Source organism: Sus scrofa, unplaced genomic scaffold (assembly GCF_000003025.6).
Source record: "Sus scrofa isolate TJ Tabasco breed Duroc unplaced genomic scaffold, Sscrofa11.1 Contig665, whole genome shotgun sequence".
NCBI classification, from domain to species: domain Eukaryota; kingdom Metazoa; phylum Chordata; class Mammalia; order Artiodactyla; family Suidae; genus Sus; species Sus scrofa.
This window is the reverse complement of record NW_018085281.1, coordinates 15,051-32,000: the sequence shown is the minus strand read 5'-3', so window position 1 is coordinate 32,000 and position 16,950 is coordinate 15,051. Positions and strand designations below refer to the sequence as shown.

The following is a 16,950-nucleotide window of genomic DNA, read 5'->3' as shown; positions in this document are numbered from 1 at the left end:
AGGAGACTCAGGCAGGGGGAGGGAGAGCAGGCCTTCCCGATGCTACGTACTTTGCACCACTGTCCCTAACAACCTTTCTCAACCTTTCTCGTCGTGACTCACAGGACCTCTGCACCCATGCAGGAGTGACTGACTCCCCCTTCAGCCCTGCTGCCAGGTCTTAGCCATCTCTCCGTTCCAGCTCTGACAGTCTGCCTAGTCTACTTGCCGCCTATGTGTTGAACTGCACGCTATCTCTGTTGCTGTGCTGCCTGATTTCACCATTTTTTTTTTCTTGTCATCCTTGTCGCTTCCTTAGGGCCACACCCATGGCATATGGAGGTTCCCAGGCTAGGGGTCTCATCGGCGCTGTAGCTGCCGGCTTACGCCAGAGCCACAGCAAGGCAGGATCCCAGCCCCATCTGCCACCTACACCACAGCTCACGGCATCACCGGATCCTTAACCCACTGAGCGAGGAGGCCAGGGATCGAACCCGCAATCTCATGGTTCCAGGTCGGATTCGTTAACCACGCCTACTCCAAGGCGTCTCCTTCAACTCATCCAACTCTGGGAACGCCCCTTCCCTCAGGACACACCGCCAGGACACACCAGGACAGGGAGGCCAGAAATCCCAAACGTGCAGAGGGAGAGACCTGCCTTCTCACCCGCCACCTGACACTCACTAGGCAAACTTGGTCTCCAGGGTCAAGAGCCTAGGAGAGGGTTGCGTCCCACCACACCAGGGCCCTCAAGGGCAACAAAGGAAACTAAGTCAACAGCTCTTGTGCACAGGACCCTCAGGGTGCGACCCACAAAGCAAGCTGGCACCATGGCCAGAGACAAGAGCTGGAAGGAGCCGCTTCGGGAGGGAAAAGCCATTCTCCCTCTCAAAGGAAGGAGACACGAATCCAAACACAGCACAACAAAGACCAGGGACCCAAGTCGTCTTCGGCTTAGCAACTTCAGAGGGGAAAACACCACAGCGGAGTTCCGCTCAGTAGGCCACCCACCCAAGTCCTAGCCCCCTTCCGCCCTCTCCCGGCAGCAGGTGGAACCCAGCTGCTCCCAGGAACCCTCTCCCCCTGGATCCCAGCTGCGTGCTCTTCCCTACCTGCAGCCTCCTCATCCTGGCGGCAGTCGGTGCGCTCCGCCACCGAGTCTGTAGAAACACACCGCGGGGAAGCGAGGCGTGAGAAGGAGTGGCCCTCCCGTTTCCCCGGCTTCCCCGAGGTGACGGCGGGTCACACAGCATCACCCGGGTTTTTCCTCCAGGTGCCCAGGCCTTCCCTCTGCTCCAGGGACTGAGGCCCGCCAACACAACGTGAGCACAGATGCCAACATTCGGGCATCTCATACCTGCTCCCCCTCCTTAGGAACATAGGCGACGAACATCTTTACACCAATTTCTTTCTCTTTTGCAATTGCACACTCACCCGCCCCACCCTCCAAGCAGCAGGCCTAACCAAGTGTCCCGGGAACCCTCTCCCACTGGCTCCTACCTGAGAGCTGTTCTTACCTCGACACTTTGCGAGTTGCTGTCACGAGTCGCTTCACACACACTCTCAAGCTCCAAGCTGCAGAAACACAGACAGAGAATCGAGGTTACGACCTCCCCACTCGACCCCTACTTAGGGTGACTGCGGCCACAGCACCGCCCTGGCTGTCCCCTGGCTCAGAACTTCCCTCGTGCTCTAGGCCTCAGAAGCATCAATAAACACTGGCCAGTGGCAACCTCGGTCGTGGCTGCTGAGGGATGCGTTTAACGCAAGCTCCTTTAGGGTCTCCGGAGGCCTCAGCCAGGTGACACACCTGAAAGCCAGCTGCACGGACACCCTGCTGCTGCTCGGGGAGGAACCTTGTGCTTTCTTCGTTCATGAGAGCAGACCTAACATGGCGAATCATGAGCATAAATGCTCCTCTGGACAGCGGCTGCCACGCTGGACAGCAGCTTCTACAGAAACACTGAGGAGACGGACCCCTCCCGTGCGTTCCTCTCCAAAGCACACATAAAGAAAACTCATACACCTCAACAGCAACAGCAAAGAAACAAGCCAGGAGTTCCCGTCGGGGCGTCGGGCGCAGCAAACAAATCCGACCGAACCACGAGCTTGCGGGCTGATCCTGGCTCGCCGAGGGGTTAAGATCCAGCGTTGCCGCCAGCTCTGGTGTCGGTCGCAGACACGGCCTGGAGCAAAGGCCTCCCCCCAGCACTGCCGGTGCGAACGTACACCGGTACAACCACTACCGAAGGCACCACGGAGGGCCTCCCAAAACGGAACGCAGCACAGCATGCGACCCAGCAAGCCGAGCGAGCGCCCTGGAAGATACCACGACACACGTATCCAGGAAAGAGACACATGCCCCTGTGTGTGTATGGCGCACCACTCACAAACAGCCAGGACAGGACGCCACCTCATGTCCACAGGCACAGGGATGGATCACGACCATGTGGTCCACATACACGAGGAATTCACGACTCAGCCAGAAAATCCAAGAAAAAACCAATGCCATTCAAAACCATAGGGCTGGATCGAGACATTCTCATACAAAGCGAAGTACGTGACAAAGAGAGAGATCTCACTTAGATGTGGAGTCTAAACCATGGCACAAAGACCCTGTCCACAAAACCCACGGACACAGAGAACAGACTTGTGGCTTCGTGAAGGGCACGGACTGGGCGTTTGGGGGGAGTCGATGCCAACTACGGCATTGAGAATGGAGCGACGACGAGGTCCTCCTGCTGCAGCGCACGGGAACTGGATCCCATCTCCTGAAATCGACCGGGACGGACGATAACAGTCCAAAAGGAACCTGTGTTTATGCACACACACGCCTGGGGAATGTTGCTACACGGCAGAAAATGAAACAACACGGCACCTCAATGAACACAGAGACAAACAGAAAGGACAGTGTCTGACGAGCCACTGAATGGAAAGACAACCCGCAGAAGACGCTATCTGCAAACCTTACATTGGAACAGGGGCTCATGTCCAGAATCTGTGGGAAACAACGCCAAATCAATGACCCAAAAGGCAAATAACTCAGGTGTAGGTGAGCGAAGCCTGGGAGACCGCCTCCGTCCAAGAAGACAACAGACAGCAGCACACACACGGAACGTTCCCAAAGTCACCCCACCACAACGCAAGCAAAGCAAAGGCACAACGAGCTATCACCTCCCTCCTCGTAGGACCGGAGTGTTTTCAAGCGTGAACAGGTCGTTGGGAAGATGTGACTACCGGACTTCTGTACGCTGTGGGAGGAAGGTCAGCTGCCCAGCCAGGACGGGAAACACTATGGCAGTCCTCAGGAAAGCTGCCCACGGACCTAGCACGGGACCGCAGTCCCACTGCTGCGTGGACATCTAAAGGAAGAACCATCGTGTCGGGTAAAGAGACCCGCCATCCCAGGATCCCGGCAGCGCCACACACACGAGAGCCCAACAGAAACAGAGCCCCAGTGCCCACGGGCACACAGACTGAGAAAGACAACGGGATGGATACAGCCCACAGAAACCCTACCCACTGCAGCATGCACAGAGAACTGGAGACATTACTGATCGATTCCTCGGGGTTTGAGGCGGCCCCCGCGGCATACGGAAATTCCCAGGCGAGGCGGCAAATCAGAGCTGTAGCCACCGGCCCACACCCCAGCCGCAGCAAAGCTGGATACCAGCCGCGTCTGGGACCTCTGCCGCCACTGAGCAAGGCCAAGGGTCGAATCCGCTCCTCAGAGATACCACTCGGGTTCATGACCCTGAGCCTCGACAGGAACTCGCTGGAGGACAGCATTTCAAGCGAAGCAAGTCAGGCACAGAAGGACAAAGACTCTCTGATGTCATGCGCATCAAGTGTCTGACACACCACTCCTGAGCAGAGGCTGGAAGGGTGGCTGCCCAGAGTGGGCAGGAGGTGCGGGTGGAGCACAGCGTTCACAACACTCCTCGGGACACTCACAGCCTGAAGGGGCTCGAGTCCCTGGCACGTGTTTGAAACAACGGTATCAAAGTCCACACAAGGCAGAGAGGGAAGCGAAAAGGAAAAGAAAGACCAACAGAGGAAGCAATGCCTTTCCCCAAAACCCTTGCTCCCAGCCGGTGCGGGCAGAACGAGGGAATGGACGGTTAGCCTGCGGTCATCGTGAGACTCCTCAATTAGAAGCTGGACAGCTGTGTGGTGCTAAGCACAAACGCTCCCCACAGCACACACCCACTCACACTGATTGCCAATCACACCAGCAGGCCCTCACACGCACCACCCTCCCACCCCCCCGGCCGTGTCCCCCGACACCTACCCACGCCATACAAAGAGCCTCCTTTCGTCCAGGGACCCTAGAACCTGGGGTGGCCCTTCTTGGGAAGTCCGTCTCTTTCACCCCATCCTTCACCCTCATTCCCAGGAGGAACCCAGAATCAGGGTGTCTCTGCAACCAAAGGAGCAGGAGAGCCCCCCCACCCCGCCTCCCTCGCGGGCCCCCCCCCCATTTCCTCAACACCTGGACTTCTCCTCAGCAGAGCCGGGCTCCAGAATACTCACAGATTTCATCGTCCGCCCCGTCCACCTGTGATGAGACAAGAGAAAACACGGTGAGTGTCACAGCATCCTCTGCACTGCGGCCACAGGTCTTCCTGCCGTTGGGGACCGCAGGCACGCAGACAGAAGGCAGCGTTGAGTCCGTTTCCCCAAAAGAACACGGCGAAGACCCCTTTGGAAAAGGCGCCAGCTTTTCATGGAAGATCTCCCAAGTCCTCGTACATTTAACAAACATTCAGGCTTCTTTGGCCTTCCCATCGGGCACAGTGGTTAACGAATCGGACCAAGAACCATGAGGTTGCGGGTTCGATCCCTGGCCTTGCTCAGTGGGTGAAGTATCCGGCGCTGCCCTGAGCTGTGGTGTAGGTGGCAGACGAGGCTCGGATCCCACGTTGCTGTGGCTCTGGCGTAGGCGGTGGCTACAGCTCCGATCAGACCCCTAGCCTGGGAACCTCATCTCCATATGCCGCGGGAGGGGCCCTAGAAAAGGCAAAAAAAGACAAACAAGACAAAACAACATTCCGGCTTCTTCAAAGACATATGCTCCCTACTGCACACTTGGGAACTGATGCGGTCCCTTTTGCAAATGCCCCGGGAAGGAGCTACTGCTTGGTACCAAACTTGGACTCAACAGTCCTCCGCACAGCAATCTGCATATATCATCTACAGTGGACTTTCTCAGATTTCCATTTCTGAAGGAGGTACATCCAAGAAGAAAGGAGGCACCTTTTCCAACCTCACATCAAGAAAGGTGAGCTTACCTTGGGGCCAGGCTCGTCTTCCGGCTCAGCCCAGGCGATGGCTGGGACTCCTCCTGGCCATTTTCACGGGGCTGGCCCGCCTCCTCCTCCACCTCCACCTCAGGTACTGGGGCCGCCTCGTCCTCATGTCCCCCAGCCCGGGGCTTTGCCTCGGTCTTCTCACTCCCACCGGCCTCCACAACATCGTCGGCGTGCGTTGCTAGGGGGACACACAAGTCACTGTCAGCAAGGCGGTGGTGCTGCTCACGAGGTACTCTGGGCGCCTTCACCTGACTGGACAGGGGCTGGGAGTCGAGGCTGGGGCTGGGGGGGGCGGGATGAGGCACGGACGGAGCTCCTCTTGGCCCATCCTCCTGGGGAAACGTCTCGAAGGAAGGCAGACAGCACCCTGAAAGACCTGAGAAAGGGAGCCTCTGCCTCTCTTGCTAAAGGGAACCTCTCCGTGGCGGATTCCCCAGCTGAGAAATGGCCAACACGAGCATGCCGGCTCTGCTGCCACCAGAGAGCCTCCCGAGTCCTCCTGCCCATTTCACCTCCGGCCCATTCCTCCATCTGCTGAAATGGCAGGAGATCATTTCCGCTTCCCTACTCTTCCCAAGGGTGCTCCTGTGTTCACGCCCATCCTCCCCAATGCGTCACCCTTTTCTCTTCTTAGACACGTAATACTTCTCTTTGGAATATTTTGGCAATAGGAGACTCAGGCAGGGGGAGGGAGAGCAGGCCTTCCCGATGCTACGTACTTTGCACCACTGTCCCTAACAACCTTTCTCAACCTTTCTCGTCGTGACTCACAGGACCTCTGCACCCATCAGGAGTGACTGACTCCCCCTTCAGCCCTGCTGCCAGGTCTTAGCCATCTCTCTGTTCCAGCTCTGACAGTCTGCCTAGTCTACTTGCCGCCTATATGTTTGAACTGCACGCTATCTCTGTTGCTGTGCTGCCTGATTTCACCATTTTTTTTTTTCTTGTCATCCTGTCCCTTCCTTAGGGCCACACCCATGGCATATGGAGGTTCCCAGGCTAGGGGTCTCATCGGCGCTGTAGCTGCCGGCTTACGCCAGAGCCACAGCAAGGCAGGATCCCAGCCCATCTGCCACTACACCACAGCTCACGGCATCACCGGATCCTTAACCCACTGAGCGAGGAGCCAGGGATCGAACCCGCAATCTCATGGTTCCAGGTCGGACTCACTTCTGCCATGCCACGATGGGAACTCGTCACTACTGTTAAACAGTGTTTTATTTTGCATCCCCCATGTGATAACCTATCTAATAGTTTAATTTTTGTTTCTGGTGCAACACTGTTCTCTTCGGGGTACATATCGCATTTGATCTCTCCCTGATCTCTTCCTGTCCCTTGGGATTGGTTTCACCTTTTGGCTGTTAGGAATAACGCGCTGCTACAAATGAGAGTGTACACGGTCTCTGTGGTAACATCCTGGGGACTCCTAATATTGCGCATGTGTCCAACCTCAACTAACGTCACAGCACAAAAAATGAACCTGAATGTATACGGGGAACTTTTCATTAATTAAAACTGTATGACCCTTTTGCCGCTCAGTGTACCACGAGTTCCCCATTCAGTGCCGGACGTTGTCAATGGTGGAAACTGGAGGAATGGGTTAGGGGAGCTTTCTGTGATATCTGTTCACCTTTTCCTCTTAGTATGATCTTGTTGTTCTAAATCACGTCTAGTATTGTTTTCCAATTGGGAAATGTGGTTCCGTGGAGGGATCTAGTACAACTAGAAACATCAAATATCAGCGAACGTCAAAACGTGAGTGAGGTCACCTTTGCTTTTAACCAGGAACCAAATGTTGAGTTTAAATGAATCATTATTTCCATGGTTGTGAAATTACCAACGGAGTTATTCAATTTGCTTTTTTGGTTGGTTGCTTGCTTGCTTGGCTTTTGGCCATTTTGCCTTTTCTAGGCCCGCTTCCCTTGGCACACGGAGGTTCCCAGGACAGGGTCTAATCAGAGTTGTAGCCACTAGCCTACGCCAGAGCCACTGCAACTCGGGATCCGAACCGCATCTGCGACCTACACCACAGCTCACGGCAACCCCGGATCCTTAACCACTGAGCAAGGCCAGAGATCAAACTCGCAACCTCATGGTTCCTAGTCGGATTCGTTAACCACTGCGCCACGACAGGAACTCCCAGTTAGTTCATTTGAATTTCCATCATGCAGTAAAAGAAAGACATGGCTTAGCATGTGTAGAGTTTGTTCGGAAATTTGGAACACTGAATGAACTAGAATCATTGTCCATGCCTGAATGTACTGAGTCAGGTCCCACAGTACCTTCATCTGGCTCAGTGGCAAGGTGCACCCTGTTGTGTGGCCACCGGGAATTATTCTAGCCAAGCTCGCAGAGGACAAACTTGTCCTCAGACTTTTGAAGCACGATCCTTTGCTCCCAAAGCAACAGTCTGGAAAATACATGACAACAGAGAGAACGAGTGATATACTGATTGCAGAAGACCACAGGGAAATGACTAACAGCTGACCCCAGGCCAAGCCCTCAATGCCCACAATCCCCACCTGCCCAGCAGAGCCTCCAGCATCCAAGTTCTACTTAGAGAGATCTTGCTCTTTGGGGTGCACTTCCAACCGTTACCTCCCCACACAGGGTTTGTGTGAAAATGCCTCTTGGGAGCGGAGACAACCAAGATAATGACCATGCAGAATGGTCTGAGGTCAACCCCACTGACTGATCGACTGACTGATTTTTCACCACTCCCAGGGCATGCTGAAGTTCCCAGCCCAGGGCTTGAATCTGCACCACAGCAGGGATCCAACACTGGACCCTTAACCTATAGGACACTAGGGAACTCCTCACATCCCCTGTAGAAGAAAAAAATGCCAGGGAAGGGGACGTAGATCTCTCTGCGCCTCACGTCCCAGGTCTGGGCATCCCAACTCTGGGAACGCCCCTTCCCTCAGGACACACCGCGAGGACACACCAGGACAGGGAGGCCAGAAATCCCAAACGTGCAGAGGGAGAGACCTGCCTTCTCACCCGCCACCTGACACTCACCAGGCAAACTTGGTCTCCAGGGTCAAGGGCCTAGGAGAGGGTTGCGTCCCACCACACCAGGGCCCTCAAGGGCAACAAAGGAAACTAAGTCAACAGCTCTTGTGCACAGGACCCTCAGGGTGCGACCCACAAAGCAAGCTGGCACCATGGCCAGAGACAAGAGCTGGAAGGAGCCGCTTCGGGAGGGAAAAGCCATTCTCCCTCTCAAAGGAAGGAGACACGAATCCAAACACAGCACAACAAAGACCAGGGACCCAAGTCGTCTTCGGCTTAGCAACTTCAGAGGGGAAAACACCACAGCGGAGTTCCGCTCAGTAGGCCACCCACCCAAGTCCTAGCCCCCTTCCGCCCTCTCCCGGCAGCAGGTGGAACCCAGCTGCTCCCAGGAACCCTCTCCCCCTGGATCCCAGCTGCGTGCTCTTCCTACCTGCAGCCTCCTCATCCTGGCGGCAGTCGGTGCGCTCCGCCACCGAGTCTGTAGAAACACACCGCGGGGAAGCGAGGCGTGAGAAGGAGTGGCCCTCCCGTTTCCCCGGCTTCCCCGAGGTGACGGCGGGTCACACAGCATCACCCGGGTTTTTCCTCCAGGTGCCCAGGCCTTCCCTCTGCTCCAGGGACTGAGGCCCGCCAACACAACGTGAGCACAGATGCCAACATTCGGCATCTCATACCTGCTCCCCCTCCTTAGGAACATAGGCGACGAACATCTTTACACCAATTTCTTTCTCTTTTGCAATTGCACACTCACCCGCCCCACCCTCCAAGCAGCAGGCCTAACTTCCAAGTGTCCCGGGAACCCTCTCCCACTGGCTCCTACCTGAGAGCTGTTCTTACCTCGATCACTTTCTGCGAGGTTGCTGTCAGCGAGGTCGCTCTCACACACACTCTCCAAGCTCCAAGCTGCAGAAACACAGACATGAGGAATCGAGGTGTTAGCGGACCGTCCCCCACTCGGACCCCTACTTAGGGTTGACTGCGGCCACACAGCACCGCCCTGGCTTGTCCTCCGTGTGCTCAGAACTTCCCCGTGCGTGCTCTATGGCCTCAGAAGCATCAATAAAACACTGGCCACAGTGGCAAACCGTCCGAGGTCGTGGGCTGCTGAGGGATGGCGCTTTACACGCACGCCTCCCTTCTAGGAGTCCCTCCGGAGGCCTCAGCCCCAGCGTGACACACCTGAAAGTCCAGCTGCACGGACACCCTTGCGTGCTGGCTCGGGGGAGTGAACCCTTGGCTGCTTTCTTCTGTTCACTGCCAGAGGCAGACCTAACTACTGGCTGAATTCAATGAAGCATAAATGGCTCCCTCTGGACAGCGGCTGCCACGCTGTGGACAGCAGCTCTACAGAAACACTGAGGAGACGGGTACCCCTGCCCGTGAGGTTCCTCTCCAAAGCACACATAAAGAAAACTCATACACCTCAACAGCAACAGCAAAGAAACAAGCCAGGAGTTCCCGTCGGGGCGTCGGGGCGCAGCGGAAACAAATCCGACCAGGAACCACGAGCTTGCGGGGCTGATCCCTGGTCTCGCCGAGGGGATTAAGGATCCAGCGTTGCCGCCAGCTCTGGTGTCGGTCGCAGACACGGCTGGAGCAAAGGCCTCCCCCCAGCACTGCCGGTGCGAACGTACACCGGTACAACCACTACCGAAGGCACCACGGAGGGGCCTCCCAAAACGGAACGCAGCACAGCATGCGACCCAGCAAGCCGAGCGAGCGCCCTGGAAGATACCACGACACACGTATCCAGGAAAGAGACACATGCCCCTGTGTGTGTATGGCGGCACCACTCACAACAGCCAGGACAGGGACGCCACCTCATGTCCACAGGCACAGGGATGGATCACGACCATGTGGTCCACATACACGAGGGAATTCACGACTCAGCCAGAAAATCCAAGAAGAAACCAATGCCATTCAAAACCATAGGGCTGGATCGAGACATTCTCATACAAAGCGAAGTACGTGACAAAGAGAGAGATCTCACTTAGATGTGGAGTCTAAACCATGGCACAAAGGACCCTGTCCACAAAACCCACGGACACAGAGAACAGACTTGTGGCTTTCGTGAAGGGCACGGACTGGGCGTTTGGGGGGAGTCGATGCCAACTACGGCATTGAGAATGGAGCGACGACGAGGTCCTCCTGCTGCAGCGCACGGGGAACTGGATCCCATCTCCTGAAATCGACCGGGACGGACGATAACAGTCCAAAAGGAACCTGTGTTTATGCACACACACGCCTGGGGAATGTTGCTACACGGCAGAAAATGAAACAACACGGCACCTCAATGAACACAGAGACAAACAGAAAGGACAGTGTCTGACGAGCCACTGAATGGAAAGACAACCCGCAGAAGACGCTATCTGCAAACCTTACATTTGGAACAGGGGCTCATGTCCAGAATCTGTGGGAAACAACGCCAAATCAATTGACCCAAAAGGCACATAACTCAGGTGTAGGTGAGCGGAAGCCTGGGAGACCGCCTCCGTCCAAGAAGACAACAGACAGCAGCACACACACGGAACGTTTCCCAAAGTCACCCACCACAACGGCAAGGCAAAGCAAAGGCACAACGAGCTATCACCTCCCTCCTCGTAGGACGTGGAGTGTTTTCAAGCGTCAACAGGTCGTCTGGGAAGATGTGACTACCTGGGACTTCTGTACGCTGTGGGAGGGAAGGTCAGCTGGCCCAGCCAGGACAGGAAACACTATGGCAGGTCCTCAGGAAAGCTGCCCACGGACTAGCACGGGACCCCGCAGTCCCACTGCTGCGTGGACATCTAAAGGAAGAACCATCGGTGTCGGGTAAAGAGACCCGCCATCCCAGGATCCCGGCAGCGCCACACACACGAGAGCCAACAGAAACAGAGCCCCAGTGCCCACGGGCACACAGACTGAGAAAGACAACGGGATGGATACAGCCCACAGAAACCCTACCCACTGCAGCAGTGCACAGAGAACTGGAGGACATTACTGATCGATTCGTCTCGGGGTTTGAGGGCGGCCCCCGCGGCATACGGAAATTCCCAGGAGAGGCGGCAAATCAGAGCTGTAGCCACCGGCCTACACCCCAGCCGCAGCAAAGCTGGATACCAGCCGCGTCTGGGACCTCTGCCGCCACTGAGCAAGGCCAAGGGTCGAATCCGCTTCCTCAGAGACACCACTCGGGTTCATGACCCCTGAGCCTCGACAGGAACTCGCTGGAGGACAGCATTTCAAGCGAAGCAAGTCAGGCACAGAAGGACAAAGACTCTCTGATGTCATGCGCATCAAGTGTCTGACACACCACTCCTGAGCAGAGGCTGGAAGGGTGGCTGCCCAGAGTGGGCAGGAGGTGCGGGTGGAGCACAGCGTTCACAACACTCCTCGGGACACTCACAGCCTGAAGGGGCTCGAGTCCCTGGCACGTGTTTGAAACAACGGTATCAAAGTCCACACAAGGCAGAGAGGGAAGCGAAAAGGAAAAGAAAGACCAACAGAGGAAGCAATGCCTTTCCCCCAAACCCTTGCTCCCAGCCGGTGCGGGCAGAACGAGGGAATGGACGGTTAGCCTGCGGTCATCGTGAGACTCCTCAATTAGAAGCTGGACAGCTGTGTGGTGCTAAGCCACAAACGGCTCCCCAGAGCACACACCCACTCACACTGATTGCCAATCACACCAGCAGGCCCTCACACGCACCACCCTTCCCCACCCCCCTCCCACCCCCCGGCCGTGTCCCCCGACACCTACCCACGCCATACAAAGAGCCTCCTTTCGTCCAGGGACCCTAGAACCTGGGGTGGCCCTTCTTGGGAAGTCCGTCTCTTTCACCCCATCCTTCACCTCATTCCCAGGAGGAACCCAGAATCAGGGTGTCTCTGCAACCAAAGGAGCAGGAGAGCCCCCCCCACCCCGCCTCCCACGCCCCACCCCCCCCCCAATTCCCTCAACACCTGGACTTCTCCTCAGCAGAGCCGGGCTCCAGAATACTCACAGATTTCATCGTCCGCCCCGTCCACCTGTGATGAGACAAGAGAAAACACGGTGAGTGTCACAGCATCCTCTGCACTGCGGCCACAGGTCTTCCTGCCGTTGGGGACCGCAGGCACGCAGACAGAAGGCAGCGTTGAGTCCGTTTCCCCAAAAGAACACGGCGAAGACCCCTTTGGAAAAGGCGCCAGCTTTTCATGGAAGATCTCCCAAGTCCTCGTACATTTAACAAACATTCAGGCTTCTTTGGCCTTCCCATCGGGGCACAGTGGTTAACGAATCGGACCAAGAACCATGAGGTTGCGGGTTCGATCCCTGGCCTTGCTCAGTGGGTGAAGTATCCGGCGCTGCCCTGAGCTGTGGTGTAGGTGGCAGACGAGGCTCGGATCCCACGTTGCTGTGGCTCTGGCGTAGGCCGGTGGCTACAGCTCCGATCAGACCCCTAGCCTGGGAACCTCATCTCCATATGCCGCGGGAGGGGCCCTAGAAAAGGCAAAAAAAGACAAACAAGACAAAACAACATTCCGGCTTCTTCAAAGACATATGCTCCCTACTGCACACTTGGAAACTGATGCGGTCCCTTTTGCAAATGCCCCTTGGAAGGAGCTACTGCTTGGTACCAAACTTGGACTCAACAGTCCTCCGCACAGCAATCTGCATATATCATCTACAGTGGACTTTCTCAGATTTCCATTTCTGAAGGAGGTACATCCAAGAAGAAAGGAGGCACCTTTTCCAACCTCACATCAAGAAAGGTGAGCTTACCTTGGGGCCAGGCTCGTCTTCCGGCTCGGCCCAGGCGATGGCTGGGGACTCCTCCTGGCCATTTTCAAGGGGCCGGCCCGCCTCCTCCTCCTCCTCCACCTCAGGTACTGGGGCCGCCTCGTCCTCATGTCCCCCAGCCCGGGGCTTTGCCTCGGTCTTCTCACTCCCACCGGCCTCCACAACATCGTCGGCGTGCGTTGCTAGGGGGACACACAAGTCACTGTCAGCAAGGCGGTGGTGCTGCTCACGAGGTACTCTGGGCGCCTCACCTGACTGGACAGGGGCTGGGAGTCGAGGGCTGGGGCTGGGGCGGGGGCGGGATGAGGCACGGACGGAGCTCCTCTTGGCCCATCCTCCTGGGGAAACGTCTCGAAGGAAGGCAGACAGCACCCTGAAAGACCTGAGAAAGGGAGCCTCTGCCTCTCTTGCTAAAGGGAACCTCTCCGTGGCGGATTCCCCAGCTGAGAAATGGCCAACACGAGCATGCCGGCTCTGCTGCCACCAGAGAGCCTCCCCGAGTCCTCCTGCCCATTTTCACCTCCGGCCCCATTCCTCCATCTGCTGAAATGGCAGGAGATCATTTCCGCTTCCCTACTCTTCCCACAGGGTGCTCCTGTGTTCACGCTCCATCCTCCCCAATGCGTCACCTCTTTTCTCTTCTTAGACACGTAATACTTCTCTTTGGAATATTTTGGCAATAGGAGACTCAGGCAGGGGGAGGGAGAGCAGGCCTTCCCGATGCTACGTACTTTGCACCACTGTCCCTAACAACCTTTCTCAACCTTTCTCGTCGTGACTCACAGGACCTCTGCACCCATGCAGGAGTGACTGACTCCCCCTTCAGCCCTGCTGCCAGGTCTTAGCCATCTCTCCGTTCCAGCTCTGACAGTCTGCCTAGTCTACTTGCCGCCTATGTGTTGAATTGCACGCTATCTCTGTTGCTGTGCTGCCTGATTTCACCATTTTTTTTTTCTTGTCATCCTTGTCGCTTCCTTAGGGCCACACCCATGGCATATGGAGGTTCCCAGGCTAGGGGTCTCATCGGCGCTGTAGCTGCCGGCTTACGCCAGAGCCACAGCAGGGCAGGATCCCAGCCCCATCTGCCACCTACACCACAGCTCACGGCATCACCGGATCCTTAACCCACTGAGCGAGGAGGCCAGGGATCGAACCCGCAATCTCATGGTTCCAGGTCGGACTCACTTCTGCCATGCCACGATGGGAACTCGTCACTACTGTTAAACAGTGTTTTATTTTGCATCCCCCCATGTGATAACCTATCTAATAGTTTAATTTTGTTTCTGGTGCAACACTGTTCTCTTCGGGGTACATATCGCATTTGATCTCTCCCCTGATCTCTTCCTGTCCCTTGGGATTGGTTTCACCTTTTGGCTGTTAGGAATAACGCGCTGCTACAAATGAGAGTGTACACGGTCTCTGTGGTAACATCCTGGGGACTCGTAATATTGCGCATGTGTCCAACCTCAACTAACGTCACAGCACAAAAAATGAACCTGAATGTATACGGGGAACTTTTCATTAATTAAAACTGTATGACCCTTTTGCCGCTCAGTGTACCACGAGTTCCCCATTCAGTGCCGGACGTTGTCACTGGTGGAAATTGGAGGAATGGGTTAGGGAGCTTTCTGTGATATCTGTTCACCATTTCCTCTTAGTATGATCTTGTTGTTCTAAATCACGTCTAGTATTGTTTTCCAATTGGGAAATGTGGTTCCGTGGAGGGATCTAGTACAACTAGAAACATCAAATATCAGCGAACGTCAAAACGTGAGTGAGGTCACCTTTGCTTTTAACCAGGAACCAAATGTTGAGTTTAAATGAATCATTATTTCCATGGTTGTGAAATTACCAACGGAGTTATTCAATTTGCTTTTGGTTGGTTGCTTGCTTGCTTGGCTTTTGGCCATTTTGCCTTTTCTAGGCCCGCTTCCCTTGGCACACGGAGGTTCCCAGGACAGGGGTCTAATCAGAGTTGTAGCCACTAGCCTACGCCAGAGCCACTGCAACTCGGGATCCGAACCGCATCTGCGACCTACACCACAGCTCACGGCAACCCCGGATCCTTAACCCACTGAGCAAGGCCAGAGATCAAACTCGCAACCTCATGGTTCCTAGTCGGATTCGTTAACCACTGCGCCACGACAGGAACTCCCAGTTAGTTCATTTGAATTTCCATCATGCAGTAAAAGAAAGACATGGCTTAGCATGTGTAGAGTTTGTTCGGAAATTTGGAACACTGAATGAACTAGAATCATTGTCCATGCCTGAATGTACTGAGTCAGGTCCCACAGTACCTTCATCTGGCTCAGTGGCAAGGTGCACCCTGTTGTGTGGCCACCGGGGAATTATTCTAGCCAAGCTCGCAGAGGACAAACTTGTCCTCAGACTTTTGAAGCACGATCCTTTGCTCCCAAAGCAACAGTCTGGAAAATACATGACAACAGAGAGAACGAGTGATATACTGATTGCAGAAGACCACAGGGAAATGACTAACAGCTGACTCCCAGGCCAAGCCCTCAATGCCCACAATCCCCACCTGCCCAGCAGAGCCTCCAGCATCCAAGTTTCTACTTAGAGAGATCTTGCTCTTTGGGGTGCACTTCCAACCGTTACCTCCCCACACAGGGTTTGTGTGAAAATGCCTCTTGGGAGCGGAGACAACCAAGATAATGACCATGCAGAATGGTCTGAGGTCAATCCCACTGACTGATCGACTGACTGATTTTTCACCACTCCCAGGGCATGCTGAAGTTCCCAGCCCAGGGCTTGAATCTGCACCACAGCAGGGATCCAACACTGGACCCTTAACCTATAGGACACTAGGGAACTCCTCACATCCCCTGTAGAAGAAAAAAAATGCCAGGGAAGGGGACGTAGATCTCTCTGCGCCTCACGTCCCAGGTCTGGGCATCCAACTCTGGGAACGCCCCTTCCCTCAGGACACACCGCGAGGACACACCAGGACAGGGAGGCCAGAAATCCCAAACGTGCAGAGGAGAGACCTGCCTTCTCACCCGCCACCTGACACTCACCAGGCAAACTTGGTCTCCAGGGTCAAGGGCCTAGGAGAGGGTTGCGTCCCACCACACCAGGGCCCTCAAGGGCAACAAAGGAAACTAAGTCAACAGCTCTTGTGCACAGGACCCTCAGGGTGCGACCCACAAAGCAAGCTGGCACCATGGCCAGAGACAAGAGCTGGAAGGAGCGGCTTCGGGAGGGAAAAGCCATTCTCCCTCTCAAAGGAAGGAGACACGAATCCAAACACAGCACAACAAAGACCAGGGACCCAAGTCGTCTTCGGCTTAGCAACTTCAGAGGGGAAAACACCACAGCGGAGTTCCGCTCAGTAGGCCACCCACCCAAGTCCTAGCCCCCTTCCGCCTCTCCCGGCAGCAGGTGGAACCCAGCTGCTCCCAGGAACCCTCTCCCCCTGGATCCCAGCTGCGTGCTCTTCCCTACCTGCAGCCTCCTCATCCTGGCGGCAGTCGGTGCGCTCCGCCACCGAGTCTGTAGAAACACACCGCGGGGAAGCGAGGCGTGAGAAGGAGTGGCCCTCCCGTTTCCCCGGCTTCCCCGAGGTGACGGCGGGTCACACAGCATCACCCGGGTTTTTCCTCCAGGTGCCCAGGCCTTCCCTCTGCTCCAGGGACTGAGGCCCGCCAACACAACGTGAGCACAGATGCCAACATTCGGGCATCTCATACCTGCTCCCCCTCCTTAGGAACATAGGCGACGAACATCTTTACACCAATTTCTTTCTCTTTTGCAATTGCACACTCACCCGCCCCACCCTCCAAGCAGCAGGCCTAACTTCCAAGTGTCCCGGGAACCCTCTCCCACTGGCTCCTACCTGAGAGCTGTTCTTACCTCGATCACTTTCTG

General features: G+C 55.7%; 1 long non-coding RNA gene across 1 annotated transcript; it reads right to left on the bottom strand.

Annotated features, from left to right (window-relative positions):
- Window positions 1-9,155: 9,155 nt before the first annotated feature.
- Window positions 9,156-16,950, bottom strand: LOC110259030. Its single transcript, XR_002341306.1, has 6 exons — window positions 16,936-16,950; window positions 16,528-16,575; window positions 15,363-15,491; window positions 13,048-13,247; window positions 12,287-12,311; window positions 9,156-9,209 (listed from the first exon to the last, which is right to left on the bottom strand). It is a non-coding gene; the product is annotated as an uncharacterized LOC110259030 (long non-coding RNA).